This window comes from Pagrus major, chromosome 11 (assembly GCF_040436345.1).
Source record: "Pagrus major chromosome 11, Pma_NU_1.0".
Taxonomy (NCBI): domain Eukaryota; kingdom Metazoa; phylum Chordata; class Actinopteri; order Spariformes; family Sparidae; genus Pagrus; species Pagrus major.
This window is the reverse complement of record NC_133225.1, coordinates 33,699,866-33,712,244: the sequence shown is the minus strand read 5'-3', so window position 1 is coordinate 33,712,244 and position 12,379 is coordinate 33,699,866. Positions and strand designations below refer to the sequence as shown.

Here is a 12,379-nt window from a genome sequence, read left to right as displayed (position 1 = left end):
ATAAACTTAAGCCTGGGTGATATGGCTGAAAAGTCTATCACGACAGTTTCATATCGGGCGATCAATAATTATTAATAATTATTAATGACCTATTCTATTTTCATCATTTTTAAAGACCAGGCCAAAAAAGATTTGATTTAATCTCTTTAATTTGAATTTAATCACTTTATCAAGGCGCACAATACAACACAAGTAATATTTTTATTGTTAAGACAAGAATACATTTAAACAAATACATATAAATACTGCTATACCAGCAAGCTGACCTGTCCTTTTTTATTCATAATTTCCCCTCCCTCAGCACTCATTTTCTCAGTCTATTGTTAATGGGTTGTGCTTGTATTTTACTTGTGGTTTGTAAAACAATCAGCCAGCGCCAGAGCTGATACAGGGGATTGTGAGCCACCGTTCCTGACAAACAGGATCAGGGACCTCAGAGATTGGGACCGGCATGTCTGTTTGTCACTATCAAAATTGTTTGTCTGCCTATCTTGGAGGCATTTTAGTGAGGCATCTGATTTAAAAAAGAGAGGCAGAGTTCATGTCACACAGTGATGCCTGAAGCGTAATTAAAGCTGTGAGTTATGTGCACTAAACGCTGGCATGTGGTTTAATGCTTTTTATTTTCTAAATATTTTGACATACAGTATGATCACTGTAAACCCCAGCAGTGTTTGTACTATGAAATCGGGAAAATAGTAGCTATGATTAATGTAGGATATGTGTGCATAGGTGCGAGTCTGCAACGCTGTCCATAGAACTAAAATGGAGTAGAGGAGCTCGATCAGACGAACACACAGCATGTCATGTAGTTTGGTGTCTTAGCCCCCTGCTTTTTAGTAGATTTTTCTGCCCTAATTCCATTTCCCCCTATTGTAGCAGCAGGGAGGTGAAGGGACTGTCAAGAACAAAGAGAGAAAAAGAGGGGGCAAGCTGCAGTTACATTAATCAGCTGTTATTATGTACCTCTCCTTGCTGATTGTGAGTGATTATTGTGAATGTTCTGCTTAAAGTATTTTAAGTAGTAATTAAGTAAAGTAATTTCTGAAAGAATTTACAACCCCGATTCCAAAAAAGTTTGGACACGTTTTTTTTAAAGTCTTCCTGAACCCATGCAGGAGGACTTTACACAATCATGTTTCACTCATTGGTGAACCTCGCCACATCCTTGCTTGTGAACAACTGAACCTTTCGAGGATGCCCCTTTCGTACACAATCATGATACTTTCGCCTGTTACCAATTAACCTTTTTACCTGTGTAAACAGTTGTTTTAGGAGCATTCCACAACTTTCCCAGTTTTGTTGGTGCTGTCCCAACTTGTTTCACTCAAAAAAATTATTTCCCTAAAACACTGACTTTTAAAAAACTTACTGTGCTAAAGATGTTGGTGAAGGTTCTCAGTCATCCAGGTCATGGTATTTCTAAGTGCCATATTGTTTCTTGAAAAGAAACTGAAACAAGAAACTGAAACACACCCACTTGCCTACAATATAGCACTTACTTTGCTTAAATTAATGCAATTTTTCAAGTTTTATACATAAAAGTAATCCACATGTAATGCATTACTTTTAAGTATAATACTTGAAAAAATGCATTAACATAATAAGTTATTTAATTTCTTCACATCAGCTCAACATGATGGAAATACACCATACTGCATTAAATTATATATTTTACGTAGTAACTGAATTACATGGAAATATATGTAACTGAAATACATAAAGTCAATGTCTGAGGGAAATTATTTTTCAGTGTTGAAACATGTTGCTGGCTTTAAATGTAGAATAAGCATATGGTTGATAAATTCAATATGGTGTTACATGCTGTGAAATGTTGCTATTATATGATGGCTGGCTTTACACAGAGGTGCAAACTCCAGAAAATTTACACAGTTACACAAAATAATTCAATATTAATTATATAACGTCTCATGCAACAGTTTATTTCACTAAAAGTAGCCAGCTAGACTGTTTCATATTTCATATTCTTATCTCTCTACATTAAATAAAGTAGTAATTGTCATTGCATCTACACTTGCGTCTTTGTATCGTATTTAGTTTCATTTTCTCCCTGGATAATATCAATTCAGATTCTGTTGAACTGCTGTTTCTTCTGGCACTGGCTGGCTACTTTTTTTCATAATGCCTCTCACAGAGAATAGGAGGAGAGCTATTTTGATATGCAGTATTGATATTATTGTAGCTTGATATAGGGGCTGCATGATTCTTGCTAAAATGTGAATCAGGATTTGTCTTTCTGAGAACTGAGATCATGATTCTCCCACATGACTCTTATTCATTTACATTTTTAACAAAACAATTATTGCACTCCTAGACACTCAAGTAAAAAAAAAATTGCTGTCTACTGGGCTTTTAACACATGACATGTCAGAGCGCTGGACTGGGAACATGAAGGATATAGTGATGCACTGTATCAAAGTGCTGCCAATCTTCCTCTGTACTCCCAATCAAATTTCATTCCTTATTATTTTCTATATTTATATAATTATATTTTATATTTGAATCTTAAATTCTCAAATTTAGGCTATTACGAATATATTTATTATGTACCTCTTATGCTTATGCATTGCCAATGTCACTATTACCTGTCTGTATGGGCTGCCAAAACGTGTCTGTCAGAATATGATGCTATGGACATGGGGCCAAAGGCAGAGTGAGATTCACTCACGCTAGAGAACTCATATAAGATGGCTAATCTGTTTCTGAGAGTCCTTTCCCTGCTTGTTATTGCAGAAAGTGAGATCTTCATGTCTTTTCTGATCATAAAGCAGGTCTACATGCCATATAACTACCGTGAAAGTATAAAATCACTAAATCCACAGAGAAAAGCATACAGCCAGTATTCAGATGCTTTTAAACAAGCCATTAAGACTTCTGTAAGGTTGTGATGTCACAATCATACAGTCACCACCCCTCAGCTACAGCCCCAGCACAGGAATGGTTGAAATAAAATGTAAAATACAATAATGTATTTCAGATTCTGGATCTGCATGGATCAGAGTCCAGTCTTTACTTATTATAATGGCAGCTCACATCACAAAAACAGACACTGGGATGATGAGCCCATCAGCACTACTGAAAGACTGATTGTCATTTGATCTGATTTCATTTCATTTGATTTCTGGCAACAGGGAATCAAATACATCTCTGTCTTTTGCATTCAGAGCAAGTTGTCCTTCCATCAACACTGCAAGGATTTCAATGCATATGTGAGTGAAAATTAGAGGGAATGAATGTGAAAATATTTGGTTGCATCAGTGATGGACTCCAAAATAAAAGAATTTTTGTAATCTCCAAATAACAAATCAGTTATCTCTCTGCTCTAATTAGCAAAGAGCAGTGTGTAAAACATTTAAGCCAGCAGCTTCTCATTTAAGATGCACTGACCATCAATTTCACTGTCAAAAATGATAAATGTCACTGCTGGTTATTTCATGGGTAAAATTAAACTTGGCTGTTGTTGCTATCTGATGTTCTGATGCAATTTGTAGCCCCAGCATTTTTGTATTTAGATATTGCGAAATTCGATATATCGGTACATCCCTAGTAATTATCGTATGAATTCTTGAGTTATGGCCAGAGCCAGCCCTTGGCATAGGATGTATAGGTGAATGCTAAGGGTGCCGTCATCCACGGGGGGCGCCGCAAACGGGAGGAGGAAAAAAAAAATAAAAATTTTTACCAGTGCCATTACTACTATTATTTCGAAAAATTATATAAGCCCACAGCAACATAACTTCATAGCAAGGCCTTTTTCCGGTTCTTGGCTAGCTCATTGCGCTGTACCTGCCCTCTGTGGGGACATTTGGAAAGTTAACGTTAGGCCTGTTCAGGTGTTATTTTAACCTGTTGGCTGTGTTTTCCTGCTTGTATGTCAGTTAAAATGCTATTAGTTTTCCATCCCCTTTATAAGTAATAAGGCAGTTGTAAGCCTGTGGTTTATTGTGTCACAGTATATGTTTGTTAAAGTGTATTACTGTTAATACTCCATACCTTAGCTTTCCCATATCATTTCCACAAGGTTTAGGAGTGTGTTCATGGGAATTTTTGACCATTCTTCCAGAAGCGCATTGGTGAGGTCACACACTGATGTTGGACGAGAAGGCCTGGCTCTCAGTCTCTGCTCTAATTCATCCCAAAGGTGTTCTATCGGATTGAGGTCAGGACTCTGTGCAGGCCAGTCAAGTTCATCCACACCAAACTCTCTCATCCATGTCTTTATGGACCTTGCTTTGTGCACTGGTGCACAGTCATGTTGGAACAGGAAGGGGCTGTAGGAACACATGTCCATCGCCTCTGCATTTCATTGAGGTTCTGTTCTTGCATTAATTACTCCTCTCATCTGCAAGCTGACTGTTTTCAGGAAAGAGACGCCATGAAGTCTCTCACCTCTTCACCTGACAAGGAGGACTTGTTTTGCTTACGACACTCGGCCATCGGACCGGGACTGACGGCTAGAGTCGCAAATCATCGGAGGAAACCCGCCGCCGCTGACTCCACAACTCTGCTAAGAAAGTAGGCTCTCCATCACTCATAACAGTTGGATTCACACATGATACATAAGTTGGTGTCTAGGGCTCTGATTCATATCTTTTAGCTTAAGAAATTCGGTTAGGGTCTCGTTAGTATTAAAAATTACTCTCGTAATATTTAAATGCTTCAACCTAACTCTGATCTCACCATCAGCCCATATTCACTAATAACCCATTACTTAGTTATTTCACATTTCCTGTTACCTGTTGTTATTCATTTAAATTGCCGTTTCATTTATTTAATCTGAATTATTTAGTCAATAAACATATTTAACCGTAGTATGTCGTTGTCTGTGCATTTTTGTTTTTAATGTGGAGAACCGATGGAAACTGTGTAGAAGTCACTACTTCATTTATGAGATTGAATACATTTATCTGAAATTGATTAGAATTGTTACAAGTTAACCTTGTCCAGTCGAATTTGATTAATTCAACCGGATTATTCAAATAGACAAAACAACGGAGGTGGTGCCCCATTTACGAGTGCTTTATTAATCACCAGTGATTAATAAATTACATTTATTATTAGTGTATCTCCTACAGGGCCATCCCCAAACTGTTCCCACAAAGTTGGGAGCATGGAATAGTCCAAAATCTCTTGGTTTGCTGAAGCATTCAGAGTTCCTTTCACTGGAACTAAGGGGCCAAGCCCAGCTCCTGAAAAACAACCCCACACCATAATCTCCCCTCCACCAAACTTTACACTTGGCACAATGCAGTCAGACAAGTACTGTTCTCCTGGCAACCGCCAAACCCAGACTCGTCAATCAGATTGCCAGATGGTGAAGCACAATTCGTCACTCCAGAGAACGCGTCTCCACTGCTCTAGAGTCCAGTGGTGGCATGCTTTACACCACTGCATCCAAAGCTTTGCATTGCACTTGGTGATGTATGGCTTGGATGCAGCTGCTCGGCCATGGAAACCCATTCCATGAAGCTCTCTACGCACTGTTCTTGAGCTAATCTGAAGGCCACATGAAGTTTGGAGGTCTGTAGCAATTGACTCTGCAGAAAGTTGGCGACCTATGCACACTATTTGTGGCTGGGCTTGAAAAGGGCTGTTCACACCTGATCCCTGTGCAACCGAGCTTGAGCAGTTTTGCAATGAAGAATGGAGTAAAATTGCAGTGTCCAGATGTGCTAGCCTGACTGAGACTTATCCACACAGACTCAGTGCTGTGATTGTGGCCCAAGGTGCATCTACTAAAAACTGACTTGAAGTCTGGTATGCTCCGAGATTTACATCCTATGCCCAAAAATACTGCGAACAATGCCTAGAGATGTCTCTTCTTTCAGATGATGCCATTACTGCAATGTTAAAGGTGCCGCGACATGGCAGAAAAGGAGGGGGGACTTTTATTTTATCCAGCTGATTTTGCATTAGCTGTTGTGCACACCAACAACCACTAGGTGGCACATGTGAGCAGTCCAGACTAAAGTGAACACATCAGGGCTCTGAGTTTCTCTCTCCTCCCTTTCGAACCGGACACGCTGTTTTATTTCCTCATTGACTTAGTCCATATCTACGAAGCCCCTCTTGGGTCACATGGTAGAAAAAAAACTGGATGTGGAAATCTTTTGTAAATACATGCTCTCGGATTCACAATCCGTGCACATGGATTTTACCTTCTTTTCATTGATCAGCACAGCAATAGTGATATTGATATATTAATAAACAATAAAGATGATGATAACAACTCTGTCTGACTGTATATGCAAAATGCTCTATTTAACTGGAGGAGGAGGAGCACTGCGGTGCATCTCTGTGTGCGTAATGTGGTGCGCAGATCTCAGTCCTCTGATTGGACAGGACAGGTCATACGAACTATCATTCTGATTAAGATGGGATGGGGTGTGGGTGGGTAAAATAATTCATCTTTGATGAGGAACATATTAAAGCTGGGGTTGGTAATTATGTTCAGAAGCATTTTTATTATATTTGTATAACATCTCTTAACATCCACACAACAATAAAAATATGAAACACTTTGGGGAAAAAAAGGAAAAAAAATCCATGGTCTCTGGCAGCGACAGGGCTGTAAAAAATTCATCCAATCAATCTTAGCGGCCAGGAGATATTGTATGGACAGCCTGCCTGTCCATCAATCTGGCCTTACCTGCCCACCCTGCGCTGACTCCGCCCATCACTCACTGAGCGTGACGAGAAGCATGTGTCTGCAGACCCGGAGACCTGCACAGTCAGACCCCCGCACATGTGGACCCGCACATTCAGACCCCTTGGTCTTTTGCTACAGCGCCACCTGTCTTGTACGCTAATAGTTACAGATATATGGACAATATAACCCTAACCCTTTTAAAAGTCTTCCAAAAAAAGTTTAAAAGTGTTCCAAGCTTCACAAACAATTAGATCTTGGTGTTTTGTTTGGATTTTGCGCTGTCAAAAAACCACAGTGCGGGTCAAGGCTGTGCAGTTGCAACTTTATAGTCAACCACTAGGTGGCACTGTCAAAAAACCATAAGGGGTCTGAACGTGCGGGTCCACAAGTGCGGGGGTCTGATTGTGCAGGTCTCCGGGTCTGCAGCCACATACTATTGAGCGTGACCGGAGTCTACTACCGCACTGCTGGAGCTGTGGTGGAGTGAGCTCATTGTTTACAGACAAGAATGACAGAGACAGTACAGACACACTTTTCATTAGCAGCTGTACCTCAGCAGCTTGTACTGCCAAACAGAGCAAGAAAAGAGAGACGGAACTGGAGAAGGCTACAAACAAAAAGAAGTTGGAGAGCTCAATAGGTGAAACGAGTCATCACTGGAGTGGTTGTTCAACGATGGAGACAACTGATGGAGTCGAAGGCTTGAAAACGGACGCCATGGTGGCTGTGTCTCTGTTGGACAGGTAATGAACTGGTTTGTTTTGGTTGAGGGAAATGTATTATTACTCTGCATTATGTAGTCAACGTAGCTAACGTTAGCTCCTTATGTCGCTGCCGTATGTATTAGCCCAACGCTAACATCATTAGCATCATCAGCTTGTAGCTAACATTAGCTAGCTAGCTATGATAGACTACTGCCGTATGAGACATATTTACATGTAACGTCACCGTTTACACGCAGGCCAACGTTTACAGGTACTGTGGATCTAATCCATGTAGCAGTGTTCACACATGCACTGCTACCCTGGGCTGTTTGGACATTAGCCAGATGAGCCGTATGTGAGAGGAGGACTAATTCTTGTGTGCTACACGTGTGAAAGGCCAAGTCCACTGTTCAGAAGTCAAGGGGAGATGGCATATATTTGTGAATATAGTTTGCATTGTAGTTGTAAGCAGATGTTGATGGTAATTATGTGACGTTCATTCATATAGACTGAATTGGACATTTTACAAATGTGCTGATGTTTCCTATTTCTGTGTCCTATAGTTATAAGAGGGACGCATCAACTTCCAGCCTTGAAGCGTCAGTTCACAGCAGAACCATGCCCTGATGTTTCTCTCTGACAGGTGAGGGTAACTTGATGCTGATAGCAACATGGATCAAACCACTGTTATTCATGTAATATGTATATTTGATGGATACATTTCATACATACATGTGTCCTTCTTTCATATCATGTTGGTTTGCTTTATGTGCATGAATGTGCTCCTTAGAAGGGATGCAATATAAAAAGGAATGGCATCATTTCATTAGCTGCACCAGGAAAATGCCTCAAGTACTGGTTGTAGCAGTCACATGTTAGCCTACTGCTTGAGACTATTACATATTAGTTAGACATTTGTTAACAACATACACTTTGCATTTCAATTCTTGATCTGACTGTCAGCTGACCATAGTAGAATTGTGGGAAACACTGACCATAATTGCTGCACACAATGTACCTACCACTCCCTTCAAATAAGCACTTGCTATCACATAAGCTGCCCATTACCCACCTAACCCCAGACTTCTATTATTACTTCTTTTTTTTACATAGCAACAGTCCTGTGTTGTCTTTGAGAGAATCAAGCACATTTTTATGCCCCCTAAACACATTCTAATGTAACTTTATGTCCCGTAAACACATTGAGATGTACTTTTATGTCCTGTAAATACATTTAGTTCTCTATCCTTATCCAGTTTTCTGTAATTATTATAATTTTTGCAGAGATGATGACTTTTCAGTCACAGGAGTTGAGGAGTTGGACAAGTAATGTCGATCTCTGCACTGCCTTTGAGCTGGGCGTAGACATATACTTCAGACTGTGTGTTTCACTTATAGGCTTATGCAAGGACAAACAACTTAACGTTACACATCTTTAGTTCATTTAACTTACTTATCTTACTTACTTAACTTAGTAAGTTAAATATGAGCGAAGCAGTCACATTAACATAGTGTTAGACTACATAAATCCGCTTCCTGTGGAGTCAACCAGCCAAAATACGGACAGCGCCACTCTGCCATTGCTGAGCACATTGTGGTCAAACGGGGGAAAAATGTCCTGTTATCAGGATTTTACCGATATCATTAGGATTCAAGCACTCTACTGCCACCTTGTGTCTACAGTTATCAAGTGCAGCCCCCCCTTTTACCGCCGCGGCATCACCACAGTAACACAGCAGCAAGCACGTCATATGAATGGAGAGTCATCTGTAGTCTGTCAACAACACAACCCTTGGAAAACAGTACAGACTACAATGTCAACAAATCCTCCCCCTCGGGGACCTTCTGAAGCTCTGCAAATCTTATGGCAAAATTTTATGGATATGATAATATTCTAGTCTCCTCCTAGTTACAAACTGTGCCAATTAATGATTATCAGGGATAATTTTTAATTATGATAAACAATAAAATCTTATTTAAATTTGGTCGCCTCGGAAGCACCACTTTTGAAGAAGCCAGTGTAAGTTCACATTTCAGGATTGTAGTCCCAACTTGCTGTCGCAGACAGTTTTTGGAGCTTGCCGACAAAAGCCCCAGATCAGATTCAGATCTGTGCATGCTCCTGTTAACGATAGCAGTATGTGTGAAATCTTCAAAGATGTGCTCCGGGAGCTCGGGGTCTGTGTGTCGTCGACTTATGCTGGATATCTAGCAGGCTTAGTATCTGGCTGAGTCACTGACAAATCAAGGAGCCAGGGCCGAGCTTAAGCTAATGAGGGCAGACCCTCCGCTCCTTTCTACCTCTCCCCTCTGCTGTCATCTGCAGCAGCTCTCTAAACCCAGTCTAATCATGCATCTGTTTGATGGAGTGGGCTCAATAATAGCCTATAGCAGGGGTCTCAAACTCAAATTAGCTTGGGCCACTGCTGGTATTATCATGTCGTATGAGGGCCACTTCAGCGTGTTTCTGAAAATGTAGTTTTTTTATTTACGTTAATAACATGATAATACAAAAATGCAAACAGCAGTTTGTATACATTCTTTTATGATCAAATATTCGCAAATCTTTTTTCCCCCACTCTTAAATAACTTTGAAACCTTGCACTGAACTACTGAACCTTGCACTGAACTAACAAATGAAATATATTTGGACTTTAGTTCTTGCCAGACACCTGGCGGCACATTAGTTTAAACAGTGCAAATCTTTTTTTTTGAAACCCATGACATGACTGCCCCCATATTGGTTTTACTAAAAAAAAAAATCAATAGTCTGACAATGGTCGCTATAAAAACAAACCATCTACTTCCTAGAGCAGTGGATCAAGCAGCATAGAGTAACAGGAGTCCCTTTCTACTTCCACATGACAGTGTCACTCACATGTGCTTTAAGACTATTGTCACTTTGTGTGCAAAACACCAACAAAGTTTGCAAAAAAAGAAAACACCTCATGCACCATGTACCAGAAATCAGTAGGATCCCTCGCTATCCTGTAGGTCCTCTCCTTCATTGCTTACAGAGCCATAGAATGTCAGATGCCTCCCTGAAAAAGACCTTCCTTCCTGAGAGACAATGTGGACCCCAGAGGTCAAGAAGCAGACATAAGACACCCACAGTCATCAGAGGAGCAGAGAAACAATGCGGACCCTGGAGTTGCAGGAAATTACACAGGACAACAACAGCCATCAAATAAAAGCCTGAATGGAACAAAGACACTAACATAACTGGGACCTTCCACTTCACCAAGAGAGGGACACGTTATGCACATGAACCACAGCCCTCCCCTGGCAAAAATGGTAGCCGACAATAGCCCAAACCTGAAGGACTATTTTGTGTGTTGACTCGTATCACACAGTACAAGAGAAGGACTCCCACTGATGGCTCTGTCTATTACTTCATGTGACGCTTGTTACATGCTGTACTTTAACTCCACTTGTGCCCACCCCAATCAATCACAAACTAGACAGTTATATTGTGATCAACCTTACTGTATGCCAACTGTTATTCCTACCACACACCATCCCTGTCACCCCTCACCATGGTCCCAACGACATTAAAATGGTGTGCTGAAGTAAAGGAAACATTCATCTAGCAACATCTACATGTGACTACATATACTTCATCAGAAGAAAAAGTTGACAACTTAAAAAACAAAAGTGCTTCCAAGACAAGACTCATCAAATTTATTGATGATTTTAATCACTTTGCTCCCTTTATCAGTCATTGCTCTATACCATGACCAAAGGGTGTATATTGGATTTGTAGCATAAAGGCTTATGAATATTTACCATAACAAATGGTCTGGGTCATGTGATACCTGCCATGAAAGTCCTTACTGCCCCCCCAGAGGTGCACATTGTCAAAAGAGACTTATTCACACACATACAAACACCATAGACAAGATTTTTCAGTGCTCTCATTCCAAGTTATGGAGTCATGGCAGCCTTAGATCAAATAAGAGACCTTTAACATGTAGTTGAAGATCTTGCAAACTCTACTGCAATGGTACCGCTCTGTCTTTTGTTTCTTTTATTTACATTACGGCTGACCAAGCAGATGCTTCTTCCTGCCTTTGTTTCTATTTGTAATTACATTCCAACTGATCACTGCCTTCCTTTGTTTAGTATCTACTGTATGATCACTACTTTACTGTATAAAATGCTACCATTTCAATTGCTTGGTGTCATCTCACAGACATAGACCCGCTTTGTGTCTGTCAAGCTCACCAGTGTGCTAACAGACATATTCAATAAACTGCTATCACCACTGTAAACCGGACTGGACTTGGATGATTTTCTTCAACACAGGTTAGTAATCAGATTCGGTTCCTGTCCATTTATTCCATTAAAAACCTGAAACTACCTATTTTTGCTCACGGTTTTAAAAGAAAACAACATTCAAGATGTCCAATTTGACACCAGACAATATTACATATTTCTTTATACAACACATTAAATATAAGCTAAAAAGATTCTAGTGTCCCTACCTAAAGATATCACCCATTCTTATGCTATTAATAAAAATACTGATAAAACCCTTTCCTTCTGCAAAGTTTGTTCTTCTGCATCTACCATTGTTGTAGTGAAAACATGTCACTTGACAGGGACAACAACAAGGATTTTGTGACTTACGGGACTCAATTGGAGCCTCTGGAAGAAGATAAAGCTAATTTTAAAAAGCTCTATAATTCATCTGCCCTTCGATACTTTACAGCTGCTTCGTTTGGCGAGAACACAACATTTGCAGTAAGCACTTCAGGATGCTAAGCTAACTAGCAGCTAGCTAACAACAAGCTCTGAGTTGTTAGCCTAGCCCCTGGTTTGTCACCCAGACTTCATTCAATATTTGTGTGTTATACTGTCATGCTTACCAGCTGAACAAACTCACTCCGTGGATACTCAGTTGAGATCATACATGACGAAGACAGTATATTTTGCAATTAATGGTTCAAATGCATGCCGAACACTGGGAGAGATCTGTACAGATCAACTACGTTCTGTTACACAA

At 40.1% G+C, this 12,379-nt stretch overlaps 1 protein-coding gene across 2 annotated transcripts in view; it reads right to left on the bottom strand.

The window, feature by feature from the left end:
- The window catches only part of szt2 (SZT2 subunit of KICSTOR complex), a 225,559-nt gene that overhangs the window by 32,424 nt on the left and 180,756 nt on the right, over positions 1-12,379 (bottom strand). The gene's annotated exons all lie outside the window — the stretch shown is intronic.